This window comes from Lolium perenne, chromosome 3 (genome assembly GCF_019359855.2).
Source record: "Lolium perenne isolate Kyuss_39 chromosome 3, Kyuss_2.0, whole genome shotgun sequence".
Classification (NCBI taxonomy): Eukaryota; Viridiplantae; Streptophyta; class Magnoliopsida; order Poales; family Poaceae; genus Lolium; species Lolium perenne.
Window position 1 is genome coordinate 288,108,204 of NC_067246.2, and position 15,957 is coordinate 288,124,160.

Genomic DNA, 15,957 nt, shown 5'->3' on the forward strand with positions numbered 1-15,957 from the left:
TTGGTCTCTCTAAGGTCTAGATAATTTCTAGTATTGAGTTTTGAACAACAAGGAAGACGGTGTAGAGTCTTATAATGTTTTCAATATGTCTTTTATGTGAGTTTTGCTGCACCGGTTCATCCTTGTGTTTGTTTCAAATAGCCTTGCTAGCTTAAACCTTGTATCGAGAGGGAATACTTCTCATGCATCCAAAATACTTGAGCCAACCACTATGCCATTTGTGTCCACCATACCTACCTACTACATGGTATTTTCCGCCATTCCAAAGTAAATTGCTTGAGTGCTACCTTTAAAATTCCATCATTCACCTTTGCAATATATAGCTCATGGGACAAATAGCTTAAAAACTATTGTGGTATTGAATATGTACTTATGCACTTTATCTCTTATTAAGTTGCTTGTTGTGCGATAACCATGTTTCTGGGGACGCCATCAACTATTCTTTGTTGAATATCATGTGAGTTGCTATGCATGTCCGTCTTGTTTGAAGTAAGAGCGATCTACCACCTTATGGTTAAGCATGCATATTGTTAGAGAAGAACATTGGGCCGCTAACTAAAGCCATGATCCATTGTGGAAGTTTCAGTTTTGGACATATATCCTCAATCTCAAATGAGAAAATTATTAATTGTTGTTACATGCTTATGCATAAAAGAGGAGTCCATTATCTGTTGTCTATGTTGTCCCGGTATGGATGTCTAAGTTGAGAATAATCAATAGCGAGAAATCCAATGCGAGCTTTCTCCTTAGACTTTTGTACAGGCGGCATAGAGGTACCCCTTTGTGATACTTGGTTAAAACATGTGCATTGCGATGATCCGGTAGTCCAAGCTAATTAGGACAAGGTGCGGGCACTATTAGTATACTATGCATGAGGCTTGCAACTTATAAGATATAATTTACATGATACATATGCTTTATTACTACCGTTGACAAAATTGTTTCATGTTTTCAAAATCAAAGCTCTAGCACAAATATAGCAATCGATGCTTTTCCTCTATGAGGACCATTCTTTTACTTTCATTGTTGAGTCAGTTCACCTATTTCTCTCCACCTCAAGAAGCAAACACTTGTGTGAACTGTGCATTGATTCCTACATATTTGCATATTGCACTTGTTATATTACTCTATGTTGACAATTATCCATGAGATATACATGTTACAAGTTGAAAGCAACCGCTGAAACTTAATCTTCTTTTATGTGGCTTCAATACCTTTACTTTGAATTATTGCTTTATGAGTTAACTCTTATGCAAGACTTATTGATGCTTGTCTTGAAGTGCTATTCATGAAAAGTCTTTGCTATATGATTCACTTGTTTACTCATGTCATATATATTGTTTGATCGCTGCATTCACTACATATGCTTTACAAATAGTATGATCAAGGTTATGATGGCATGTCACTCCAGAAATTATCTTTGTTATCGTTTTACCTGCTCGGGACGAGCAGAACTAAGCTTGGGGATGCTGATACGTATCCGACGTATCGATAATTTCTTATGTTCCATGCCACATTATTGATGTTATCTACATGTTTTATGCACACTTTATGTCATATTCGTGCATTTTCTGGAACTAACCTATTAACAAGATGCCGAAGTGCCGGTTCTGTTTCTGCTGTTTTGGTTTCAGAAATCCTAGTAACGAAATATTCTCGGAATCGGACGAAATCAACGCCCAAGTTCCTATTTTCACCGGAAGCATCCAGAACACCGGGAAGGACCGGAGGGGGGGCACTGGGCCCCCAGACCATAGGCCGGCGCGGCCCAGGCCCTGGCCGCGCCGCCCTATGGTGTCGTCGCCCCTTCGACCCTCCTGCGCCGCCTCTTCGCCTATATAAAGCCCCTGGATCGAAAACCCTGATGCGTTCGGCGAAAACCACAGAAACCTTCCAGAGCCGCCGCCATCGCGACGCCAAGATCTGGGGGACAGGAGTCTCTGTTCCGGCACCCTGCCGGAGCGGGGAAGTGCCCCCGGAAGGCTTCTCCATCGACACCGCTGCCATCTCCACCGCCATCTTCATCACCGCTGCTGCTCCCATGAGGAGGGAGTAGTTCTCCATCGAGGCTCGGGGCTGTACCGGTAGCTATGTGGTTCATCTCTCTTCCATGTACCTCAATACAATAATCTCATGAGCTACTTTACATGATTGAGATTCATATGAGTTTGTATCACAATTTATCTATGTGCTACTCTAGCAATGTTATTAAAGTAGTTCTATTCCTCCTGCACGTGTGTAAAGGTGACAGTGTGTGCACCGTGTTAGTACTTGGTTTATGCTATGATCATGATCTCTTGTAGATTGCGAAGTTAACTATTGCTATGATAATATTGATGTGATCTATTCCTCCTACATATGCATGAAGGTGACAGTGTGCATGCTATGTTAGTACTTGGTTTAGTAGCGTTGATCTATCTTACACTATAAGGTTACTTAAACATGAACATAATTGTGGAGCTTGTTAACTCCGGCATTGAGGGTTCGTGTAATCCTACGCAATGTGTTCATCATCCAACAAGAGTGTAGAGTATGCATTTATCTATTCTGTTATGTGATCAATGTTGAGAGTGTCCACTAGTGAAAGTCTAATCCCTAGGCCTTGTTCCTAAATACTGCTGCGTTACTACTGCTTGTTTACTGTTTCACTGTGTTACTACTGCTGCAATACTACCACCATCAACTACACGCCAGCAAGCTATTTTCTGGCACCGTTGCTACTGCTCATATATATTCATACCACCTGTATTTCACTATCTCTTCGCCGAACTAGTGCACCTATTTGGTGTGTTGGGGACACAAGAGACTTCTTGCTTTGTGGTTGCAGGGTTGCATGAGAGGGATATCTTTGACCTCTTCCTCCCTGAGTTCGATAAACCTTGGGTGATCCACTTAAGGGGAAACTTGCTGCTGTTCTACAAACCTCTGCTCTTGGAGGCCCAACACTGTCTACAGGAAAGGAGGGGGAACGTAGACATCACACATCACATCAAGAAATTTTCCGCTTCAGTCTAAATGGCGAAGACCACCAAAGCATCTCTTTCTCAAGCAGCGGTCCAGGGGCCAACTGGCATACGGGGTTTTGGTTCATCCCAAGCTACACCAACGCGCTGGACTGGAACAAAGACAATCAGAGTTAGGGATATTTATGTAATAGTAGGATCATACTACTAGCTAGCTCAGTTGGTCTTGACTCCTATTTAACTATTTATAGCTAATGGACTTAGGTGATTAACTGATGCTATTTGCATGAACCGAGGTGCTTCTTTTAATTTGATCAAATACGGTCTATGCACATGCATGGTTGTTTGGCTGTTTCAGTGTCCCTAGAGGCATACATATATACTGTTATTTAGCAATCGTTATTACAGTACAAAGGTCTTAACCTCATGGTTCACAGAAAATATAAACGTAGATCAACCATCTAAACATAGAAGACATTCTAGTGTATGATTCTTACATATACACATCAACATCCTATCAGAAAATCTTAATGTGAATTGTACTGGCTGTACAAACCCGTGCATCATTCTCTAGCCGGTTGCACCCAAAAACCAAATCGTGGTACTTCATAGTTGACTGTATGTAGGACAACATACAGATCCAATGCGAAGCCATGGGTATCACCTGCATGACAGAACCATATTTCACATGGTTGGAGGTACTCCATATGGCATTTAAAATCATTCCTTGTCCTTCATATGGCCCTAAAAATAGTACAGTTGGATTTGTGGGTTTTAATTTTTTATTAACACACTCAATTGATTGCCCAAACATTGATTAATAATATTATTAAGGGGTGTGATGTTGAAAGCCATAAGAACAATGTGCCAAACAATCTTTGCTAGCGGACGGTAAATGTATACCCATCAGAAATAATCAGCAGACGTGCATGTTTCTTTGGTCAGAATAACTGCTGCACCATCTTAAAAGTAAATGGCATGACCATTTATTTGATTTGATAGCGTGCAGCTAGATGGCGTACATTACTATCTCTACTTCCTTGGGTCGCCCAAATCTGGAGTACTAAAAGCAAATCCTGGTGATTCATTTGACAAGACAACACAGATGCGTCCAAATTTCTCCGCCCATATTATTATAGTAATATACGAAACTGAGTGCGTTGCCTCGTTGCCTTCCAAGAGAAGCTGCATTCCTTGCCAAAAAAGAGAGAGAGGCTGTATTTATAACTACCTCACCGGCCGCCACTAGTACAAACCATCACTCCCTCTCCACCTCCACCTCCATCTCTTCCCTAGTAGCTCCACCTCCATATCAGCGACGGACCACAATCGCGCGGCTTCGACTTCCTCTTCGACGGCGGCGGCGACAGAGGCGTGAGGCACCTTCTCCGCGGCGCATCACTCATCCTCGTCCCGCGGCAACAATGGTTGTATGTGAAATCACCATACCCTTGTGTATGGTAGAGATGATGATGTGCGGATAAAATTTTATTGGCGGTTGCTCATCCTTGTTTGAATATTTGGTGTAGATTCACATCTAGGGCAGGGTGTCAAGCGGGGTGGGTAGCGGGCTAGCTAGTTTCAGTGCGAGTGCTTTAAATCTGCTCTAATCTCAACCACTATTTGCTCTAATTTTCTGCTTTGCGGGACGATTCGCGGACGCCGCTTGCAACCCTAATCTAGGGTATTGATCCTAGTTTAGTAGACTACTAGGATTTACATGCCAATTTGTTTTTAGACTAGATCCGGATATTTGTCAATACTACTACGTACTTCTTCCGTTCGTATTTAATTGACTCTAGTTGAAAGCATCGACAGTTCATTTTCTTCTCTCCCTCGCGTCGACTAATTAAAACCGAACAGAGGGAGTATTAGGAATCCATGTGCATCCGTACTACCAGTAAGGTATTGCGTTGTTGCAGAGGCTCAGTGTAATCAATATCTTTCGATATTAATATACTCACTTTATCAGAAAATAAATTAGTAATCCATGTTCAAACTTGCTAGTTTGATCGACGTTTGATGATGATTTGTGAGGCCATGTATGGGCCTAGTTTGTTTTGCCTGGTGGTCAGTAGGCTGATGATTTATTTTTTTGCTTGGTCGATCTGTGGTCGTTCAATGGCCACTGCTGATTAAGCATTACTAGAATCAACAATTTTTTGCTTGTCTGGTGATTGAAAGTGTATGCGCTAGCACCATCGCACGATGATTAGTCTTAATGGAGATGCAGATGTCGATCAAGAGGGAGAAACATATCTTGATCATGCATTTCTCACGAGATTACTTGGTGATTGGAAGTAGAATCCACAATTTGTTGTGCAAACTTCTCAACATATGCATATATTCAATGAATTGGCTTTATGTGATCAATAGTACTTCTTATTGCAGATGGATGGAGGGGAAAGAGCGAAAAAACCGATACTTAGTGAGATGACTTCTCATTCTGTGACTTCTGATATCCCAGATAACAAGGTAAATATATAGAACGACGATTCGTAGGTGATAAAAGCAGAATCCACAATTTGCCGTGCAAACTTCTCAACATATGCATATATTTGATTAATTAGTTTTATGTGATCAATAGTATTACTTATTCCAGATGGACGTAGGGGAAGGAACGAAAAAGCGGATGCTATGTGAAATGACTTCTAAATCTGTGTGTTCTGATATCCCAGATGACAAGGTAAACATATGGACCGACGCTTGTTTTGCCGCTGCCCTTTGTTAGATGGCTAGATGCTACGGTCTAATTTCTGTTCATGTGCTTATTATTGCAGAAACATAGAGTTGAAGAAAACTCTATATTGTCCGATGACAAAGGTGAAATGGCATGCCGATCTTTTAAACCTCCGACGCCACCTTGTTTACCGTCTATGGAGACTGATGCACTGGACTCGGTGCGATGAGCCTATACCTGGCATCATCGTGCCACATGAAGAAGGTTGTGGATTGGGTTTACCCCCTGCTGTAGAAACTGGTGGTGCAGCTGGAGCTGCTAGTGTAGAGCCTCTAGTGAACGGTGTCGCGCCACGGGAATTCTACGAATCGGAGCAAAACGGTTTACCTATTGTCAAGACCGATTTAACCGGTGCCGATCCGGAGTTGCTACCGATGATCCTGCACCCGAAGGAGGTTTTGTATTGGTAGAACCCGTCATGACTATGCCCACAGTATTGACTGGTGGTGGACCTGGAGCTGGTAGGGTAGAGCCTCTAGCGAAAGGTGTCGTGCCACGAGAATCCTCTGAAGTGGATATTGGTGGTTTACCCTCTGTAGAGACTAGTGGTCTACCTGGAGCTGGTATTGTAGAGATTTCAGCAAACGGTGCTGTCCCACCCGACTCCTATGAACTGGAGCATGTACCTGATGTGCCTTCTGTAGAACCTGACGCACCTGTAAGTAGTGGTGATGATTCCGCTGAATCTGATCAAGAAGGATCTGCATCTCTAGGACAAGATGTCAGCTGTCATTCACCTGAACCTGAGCTGAAGTCAGCAACGGTAGCTTATATAGCACGGACTGTCCTTCAAGCTCTAAAGATCCAGTTGGGTGGTTCACAGGACCAGCTACTCCAAGCCATTGTCACTACAAAAGACCAGCCAGCATGCTTCGTCATCTCCTGCATCTTGTTTGACAAGCTGAAGCACCGCAATCGGCGCATTGTTCAATCCCATCAGCATGGAGAGAGGAGCTATGTTTATGTCAAGATGATTCATGCTGATTTGGTAAGGTTCCATGATAAGATGTATGGGTGGGGTGAGGCAAGAGCCACATTTTGCAGCATTCACACAGTCTTCGCTCTTGAGCCAGACCCCATGGATGCTTACCCAGTGGTGCAGCTGTCCTGACTTGATATATGTTTTATGATCAGTATGTTGCTGTCGTGGAACTGTGATGTGGAGCTACCTTTCTTATGGTTTCTAGGCTTTTGGTTTCAACATGTATTATGGAGCTTACCTTAGGACTTTCGCATGCGTTTGGCTGTTGACCTGTAATGTTTGTGGTTGGTTGTCTAATCTACTTGGCACAATCACATTGCAAAGGCAAATGTTCCTTTTCTCTTTAATTGTTATAATGACTTATGTGTTATAACCAGGCAAGAATATGCAATCTTGGTTCTCTGACCGATATATATGTACACACAACTTTTGTTCACATAATAACACTTACACGGGAAAAGAGTAGCTTTCTCTGTTGGACAAACACCAAACCACAAAAGGGTAACAACACAATATCCAAACTAGGTACGGCACCTGTTGAGCATACATGACTTTTGGCGTAAAATCACGTTAACCAACACTAGCATCATCTTGTTCTTTGCAAGGTGCTATGCTTATCAGTCTAATCCCAATACACCACCTACTTCAGGTGGCACGATGATGTCAAGTGCAGGCTCACCAGTACCAACTCTCTTGCATTAGTCTCCATTGAATGTACGCCACTGCTGCAGTAGACACCATTAGCAATGCAAGCTGAAGGTGTTCTTATCCTCATATCAGGATCACATAATACAGGTGTCAAGCTTCATGCACTAGCCAACACAATAAAAAGTCCGAACTAGGATAGCTAGGAAAAAAACATGAAGATCTTTTTTTTCGAATCCCACGCTGAACATCTTTTTTTTAACTAATTAGGTAAGCTCCTGCTGACAAACATATTACAGCAACTCCAGCAGTGGCTCTATATTTTGGCGCTGTGGGCTGAATGGCTGATGCTGCGCATGGAGCCGGCAATAGCTTCACCGGAAGCTGCAAACTGTGGCGGCCAAATGCAGGGCTGAAACAGCGTATTTTCAGAGGCGCTATAAATGCAGCGCCAAAAACAGAATATAATGAAAAATAGAGTGCAGTAAAACAGAAGATCAAACAAAGACTAGAAATAGACATAAAATAGGATAAAATTAGCTTGATAGATACTACGTAGTTCATATTTTTACAAAGTAGTGCGATAAAACTAAACTAAAACTCGACATCTGACGAGTCCGGTGTCGTGCCCGACACCGGATCCGACGAGAAGAGGTCAATCCAACGGGGGTCGTCCTCGCCAATGGTGGTCGGCCCGGCGAGCTGCGCTTCGATGAAGGCCCGCTTCATCGCCTTCTCCGCCCTCCGTCGTGCGCGGTCCTCCTTCTTCGCTGCCCGCCTCGTCGCCTTCTCCGCCCTCCGTCTGCGGAAGTGCTCGTTCTCGGCGGCAACATCCTCGGGGAAGCGGGCCGCCCACTCGCGAGCCGCGCGCTCGTCCCGCTCGGCGATGCGCAAACGGCGCTCCGTCTCGCGGCGGCGGTGCTGTTCCTCCTGTCTAACGATGTACGGCGGCGGCGCGAGATCCTCGGCCTGCTGGCGCGTCCACACGTCATGGAAATTCATCGACGATCGCGGGCGCCCGAGCCGCCACGCCACGGCGTCGTACGCGCGCGCGGCCTCGTGCGCGGTCTCGTAGGTGCCGAGGCCGATGCGCTCGCCGCCGTCACGTATCTCTGCGTAATACGTACCTTTGGGGCGCGCGCGGACGCCGCGGTACCCCGTGCCCGAGACGCGGCAGTACCGCGAGCTCGACGCGAGACGAGGCATGGCGGTGGCGGCGGAAGCGGAGCCGCGGCGGCGATATTAGGCGCAGATGGGCAAATTTCAGCAACCCGTGTCCATCTTTTTTTTTTGGCAGGATTACGCCATGTACCACCTTCCAATTAGTAAATAGTACTGTTCAGCCTTCCCCTGTTGGGCCCAATATTTCACTTTGGGTTGCCAACGGCCATCTACATGGTAATTGCTCTCGGCCTACTTGCTCCGGCTGTCGAAGTCCAATAACTACAAATGGGCCTTTCTGCTCATGCAATTTCGGCCCTTTTCTAATGAAACACAGATCCTATGAATGGCAAAAGAAAAAAAACGCGGAGATTCTACATAAAAGTTGTTTTTATTTATTTTGAATTATTGGGTTCTAATTTTTGAAACTGCTCATGCCCAATATGAAAATCCTTGTTCGCTCCATACCCACATGGATAACGGTATTTTTAATAATTCATAAAGTGGATTTGAAATTTAAAACATATCCAAATAATTCCATGATTTAATCTATCAACTTGCAAGATCTTGGAGAGAAAAAGCTTGTATTAGTCTACAGAATCCTCACCGTTTCAAAGGCGGCAGTGGATCAAAAGAAAAAAGGAAGTAGCCAGAAATTAGGGGTAAAAAATAACTCCAAGAAATGTAACTTTTATTGTTCGTAGAGGATGACATGCGGGACCCATGAGCCAGCAGCTTACTCAACGTTTCAAAGGCGGCATGAGATCGGAAGAAAAAGGCAAGTGACCAAATATCAGGAGCCAAAAATAATCCAAGAAATGAAACTTATTGTACATAGAGGATGACATGCGGGTCCCATTTTGCGGCGGTTTCAGCGTTTCAAATGCGGTTTGAGATCAAAAGAAAAAGAAAGTAGCCAGAAATTAGGGGTAAAAAAACTCCAAAAAAAGAAAGTTGATTGTACATAGAGGATGACATGCGGGTCCCATGAGTCAGCAGCTTACTCAACGTTTCCAAGGCGGCAGGGGCTCAAAAGAAAAAGGAAATAGCCAAAAATCAGAGGTGAAAAAAAACAAGAAATTTTTTTTTATAGTACATAGAGGATGACATGCGGGTCCCATGAGCCAGCAGGTTCCTCAACGTTTTCAAAGGCCGGTGGGGATCAAAAGAAAAAGGCAAATAGCCAGAAATTAGGGGTAAACAATAAATCCAACAAAGGAAAGGTTTATTGTTCATAGATGCTGACATGTGGGACCCATGAGCCAGCAGCGTCAAGGCAAGTGACCAAAAATCAGGGGTAAAAAAATCCAAGAAAAGGAACTTTATTGTACATAGAGGATGACATGTGGGTCCCATGAGCCAGCACCTTACTCAACGTTTCAGAGGCGGCTTGAGATCGAAAGAAAAAGGAAAGTGACCGAATATCAGGAGCTAAAAATAATCGAAGAAAGGAAACTTTTATTGTACATAGAGGTTGACATATGGGTCCCATTAATACAAGCTCTTTTGCTCGAAGATCTTGCAAGTTGATTGTACATAGAGGATGACATGCGGGCCCCATGTGTCAGCAGCTTACTCAATGTTTCCAAGGCGGCAGTGGATCAAAAGAAAAAGGAAATAGCCAAAATCAGAGGGTGAAAAATAAATCCAACAAAGGAGAGGTTTATTGTCCATGGAGGCTGACATCTGGGACCCACGAGCCGCCAGCGTCCTCTACGTTTAGAAGGCGGCTGGATCAAAAGAAAAAGGCAAATAGCCAGAAATTAGGGGTAAACAATAAATCCAACAAAGGAAAGGTTTATTGTTCATAGATGCTGACATGTGGGACCCATGAGCCAGCAAAGTCTTCAACGTTTCAAAGGCGGCAGGGGATCAAAAGAAAAAGGCAAATAGCCAGAAATTAGGGGTACAAAATAACTCCAAGAAAGGAAGTGTTTATTGTTCATAGAGGATGACATGCGGGACCCATTTAGCAGCAGCGGTCTCAATGTTTCCAAGGCGGCACGGGATCAAAAGAAAAAGGAAGTAGCCAGAAATTAGGGTTCAAAAATAACTCCAAGAAAGGAAACTTTTATTGTTCGTAGAGGATGACATGCGGGACCCATGAGCCAGCAGCTTACTCAACGTTTCAAAGGCGGCATGAGATCGAAAGAAAAAGGCAAGTGACAAAATATCAGGAGACAAAGATAATCCAAGAAAAGAAAACTTTATTGTACATAGAGGATGACATGCGGGTCCCATTTAGCGACGGTCTCAACGTTTCAAATGCGGCTTGAGATCAAAAGAAAAAGAAAGTAGCGAGAAATTAGGGGTAAAAAAACTCCAAGAAAGGAAAGTTTTATCGATGAGCCAGCAGAGTTCTCAACGTTTCAAAGGCGGCGGGGATCAAAAGAAAAAGGAAATAGCCGAAAATCAGAGGGTGAAAAAAAACCAAGAAAGGAAACTTTTATTGTTCATAGAGGATGACATGCGGGTCCCATGAGCCAGCAGGTTTTTCAACGTTTCAAACGTGGCATGAGATCGAAAGAAAAAGGCAAATGACCAAATATCAGGATCCAAAAATAATTCAAGAAAAGAAACTTGATTGTACATAGAGTATGACATGCGGGTCCCATTTAGCAAGCGGTATCACCGTTTGAGAGGCGGCGAGGATCGAAAGAAAAAGGCAAGTGACAAAATATCAGGAGACAAAGATAATCCAAGAAAAGAAAACTTTATTGTACATAGAGGATGACATGCGGGTCCCATGAGCCAGCAGGTTTTTCAACGTTTCAAACGTGGCATGAGATCGAAAGAAAAAGGCAAGTGACCAAATATCAGGAGCCAAAAATAATTCAAGAAAAGAAACTTGATTGTACATGGAGTATGACATGCGGGTCCCATTTAGCAGCAGCGGTATCACCGTTTGAGAGGCGGCAGGGGATCGAAAGAAAAAGGCAAGTGACCAAATATGAGGTGCCAAAAAAAATCGAAGAAAAGAAAGTTTTATTGTACATAGAGGATGACATGCGGGTCCCATGAGCCAGCAGGTTTTTCAACGTTTCAAACGTGGCATGAGATCGAAAGAAAAAGGCAAGTGACCAAATATCAGGAGCCAAAAATAATTCAAGAAAAGAAACTTGATTGTACATAGAGTATGACATGCGGGTCCCATTTAGCAGCAGCGGTATCACCGTTTGAGAGGCTGCACGGGATCGAAAGAAAAAGGCAAGTGACCAAATATCAGGAGCCAAAAATAATCTAAGAAAAGAAATTTTACTGTACATAGAGGATGACATGCGGGTCCCATTTTGCAGCAGCGGTCTCAACGTTTCCAAGGCGGCACAGGACCAAAAGAAAAATGAAGTAGCCAAAAATCAGGGGGTGAAAAAAATCCAAAAAAGAACGATTTCAATTGGGCTGCATGTGGACATCTGGGCATTCGAACTATCCTGCTGGGCCTTCTGACTCGTACAATTTCAGCCCACTCCAAAACAGGATAGTTCGGATTTTTCTAAAAAAAACAGGAAAGTCCTATGCTTCGCAAAAACAAAAACAAGGAGATTCAGCATATAAATTTGTTTATGTAAAAATAAATATTTAATTTATCCGTTGAAATAGCTCAGAGCGCAATACACTGTTTATTGTCTGCAAAATAATCAAGATATCACATGTTTCTTGTACGGGGAGGCTGACATCGGGGACCCATGAGCCAGCAGCGTCGTTTTAAAGGCGGCAGGGGATGGAAAGAAAAAATAAACCAAAAATCTGTTGGTAAAAAATCCAAGAAAAGAAACATTTTCGTTCTGAGAGGATGACATGCGGGACCCATGAGGCAGCAACATCCTCAGCGTTTATTGTTCATAGAGGCTGACATGTGGGACCCGTGAGCCAGCAGCGTCCTCAACGTTTTAAAGGCGGCAGGATATCGAAAGAAAAAATAAGCCAAAAATCATTTGGTAAACAATATCCAAGAAAAGAAACATTTACCGTTCTGAGAGGATGACATGCGGGACCCATGAGGCAGCAGCATCCTCAACGATTCCAAGGCGAGGGGGATCAAAGAAAAAAAAGGAAATATCCAGAAATTAATTAGGGGTTCAAAAAAAATCCATCAAAGGAAACTTTTATTGTTCATAGAGGATGACTTGTGGGACCGACCTGCCAACAGCGTCCTCATCGTTTCAAAGGGGCAGGAGATCAAAAGAAAAAGGCAAATAGCCAGAAATTAGGGGTCAAAAATAACTCCAAGAAAGGAAACTTTTATTGTTCGTAGAGGATGACATGCGGGACCCATGAGCCAGCAGCTTACTCAACGTTTCAAAGGCGGATGAGATCGAAAGAAAAAGGCAAGTGACAAAATATCAGGAGCAAAAGATAATCCAAGAAAAGAAACTTTATTGTACATAGAGGATGACATGTGGGTCCCATTTAGCAGCAGCGGTATCACCGTTTGAGAGGCGGCAGGGGTTCAAAAGAAAAAAGAAATTGCCAAAAATCAGAGGGTGAAAAAAACCAAGAAAATGAACTTTTATAGTACATAGAGGATGACATGCGGGTCCCATGAGCCTGCAGGTTCCTCAACGTTTCAAACGTGGCATGAGATCGAAAGAAAAAGGCAAGTGAAAAAATATGAGGAGCCAAAAATAATTCAAGAAAAGAAACTTTTATAGCACATAGAGGATGACATGCGGGTCCCATGAGCCAGCAGGTTCCTCAACGTTTCAAACGTGGCATGAGATCGAAAGAAAAAGGCAAGTGCCCAAATATGAGGTGCCAAAAAAAACTCCAAGAAAAGAAAGTCGATTGCTCATAGAGGATGACATGCGGGTCCCATTTAGCTGCAGCGGTCTCACTGTTTGAGAGGCGGCAGGGGATCGAAAGAAAAAGGCAAGTGAACGAATATGAGGTGCCAAAAATAATCCAAGAAAACAAAGTTTTATAGTACATAGAGGATGACATGCGGGTCCCATTTAGCAGCAGCGGTATCACCGTTTGAGAGGCGGCAGGGGATCGAAAGAAAAAGGCAAGTGACCAAATATGAGGTGCCAAAAAAATCCAAGAAAAGAAAGTTTTATAGTACATAGAGGATGACATGCGGGTCCCATTTAGCAGCAGCGGTATCACCGTTTGAGAGGCGGCAGGGGATCGAAAAAAAGGCAAGTGACCAAATATGAGGTGCCAAAAAAAATCCAAGAAAATAAAGTTTTATAGTACATAGAGGATGACATGCGGGTCCCATTTAGCAGCAGCGGTATCACCGTTTGAGAGGCGGCAGGGGATCTAAACAAAAGGCAAGTGAACAAATATGAGGTGCCAAAAAAAACTCCAAGAAAAGAAAGTTGATTGCACATAGAGGATGACATGCGGGTCCCATTTAGCAGCAGCGGTCTCAACGTTTCCAAGGCGGCAAGGAATCAAAAGAAAAAGGAAGTAGCCAGAAATCAGGGGGTCAAAAAAAATCCAAGAATAGAAAGAATTTTGGTTCATAGAGGATGACATGCGGGACCCATGATCCTGCATCGTAAACGGCTCGATCGGAGAACGTTGAACGAGATGGCGCGATCGAGAAAAAAAACAATGCCAGAGAGGCTGCCATCTGGGCCCTACATCCCTCGGCGGTGCGGATTTACGTTGACTCGGCCGGCGAACCCGAGATTTCGAGATGCACCACGTCCCGGGCCACCATACGCGACGTTTTGGCCGCTTTCGTCGGGCTAGGTGGCCTCAAAAACGAGAAAAAAAAAGTTTTGACATGCACCACGGAGGGACCCAAAATCGTCGGCCATGGTACACCAGCAACCACGACGCGACTTCAAGTTCGTCGGCCATGGGAACTTTTCTTGTAGTGATACCTAGACCTCGTTTATCAACTTGAATGCTTACGATATGACATAAGTAAACTATTTGCTTTGGTTTTTCTTTTTGCTGATTTTTTTTTCAATTTTGATGCCCATTTGAATCTTGGTCAAATCCTAGGTTTGACCATGGTTTAAACAAGTTTAAATCATGAATATGAAAAAATAAGCATCTATCCTTCTTAGTCACCCCAAAATGTAGCTCTTGGGAGGGTTTTTGAAATTTCCATGTTTGAAACAAAAAAACCACTTCTCTTCATGCATGCTTGACTTCATAAGACAGAGTTTAGGGTTAGGGGTGTAGATATATACATGATTTTCTAGTTTGAATATGTCTAGACCTGTTTATCAACTTCAATGCTAACTATAGACATAAGAAGACTATGTGCTTTGGTTTTTCATTTTTCTGTTTTTTTTTGAATTTTATGCCCATATATTTGAATCTTGGTCAAATCCTAGGTTCAACCAAGATTTAGACAAGTTTAAAACATGGAAATTAAAAGTTAAGCATGTATCCTTCTTAGTCACTCTAAAATGAAGCTTTTGGGATGTTCTTGAAATTTCCATGTTTGAAACCCAAAACGACTTCGATCTCTTCATGCTAGACTTCATAAGATCGACAGGGGGTAGATACATGATTTGTCTGGTTTGGATATACCTAGACCTCGTTTATCAACTCGAATGCTTACGATATGACATAAGAAAACTATTTGCTTTGGTTTTTCTTTTTGCTGATTTTTTTTTCAATTTTGATTCCCATTTGAATCTTGGTCAAATCTTAGGTTTGACCATGGTTTAAACAAGTTTAAATCATGAATATGAAAAAATAAGCATCTATCCTTCTTAGTCACCCCAAAATGTAGCTCTTGGGAGGGTTTTTGAAATTTCCATGTTTGAAACAAAAAAACCACTTCTCTTCATGCATGCTTGACTTCATAAGACAAAGTTTAGGGTTAGGGGTGTAGATATATACATGATTTTCTAGTTTGAATATGTCTAGACCTGTTGATCAACTTTAATGCTAACTATAGACATAAGAAGACTACGTGCTTTGGTTTTTCATTTTTCTGTTTTTTTTTTGAATTTTATGCCCATATATTTGAATCTTGGTCAAATCCTAGGTTCAACCCAGATTTAAAAAAGTTTAAAATATGGAAATTAAAAGTTAAGCATGTATCCTTCTTAGTCACTCTAAAATGAAGCTTTTGGGATGTTCTTGAAATTTCCATGTTTGAAACCCAAAACGACTTCTCTTCATGCTAGACTTCATAAGATCGACGGGGGGTAGATACATGATTTGTCTGGTTTGGATATACCTAGACCTTGTTTATCAACTCGAATGCTTACGATATGACATATATAAGAAGACTATGTGCTTTTGTTTTTCATTTTTCTGATTTTTTTGAATTTTGTGCCCACCCATTTGTATCTTGGTCAAATCCTAGGTTTGATAATGATTTAAACAAGTTTAAAATATGAAAATGCAAATGTAAGCATGGATCCTTCTTAGTCACTCTAAAATGAAGCTTTTGGGAGGTTTTTGAAACTTCCATGTTTGAAACCCAAAACCACTTCTCTTCACGTGCTTGACTTCATAATTAAGACATAGTTAATTAATTTAGGGGTTAG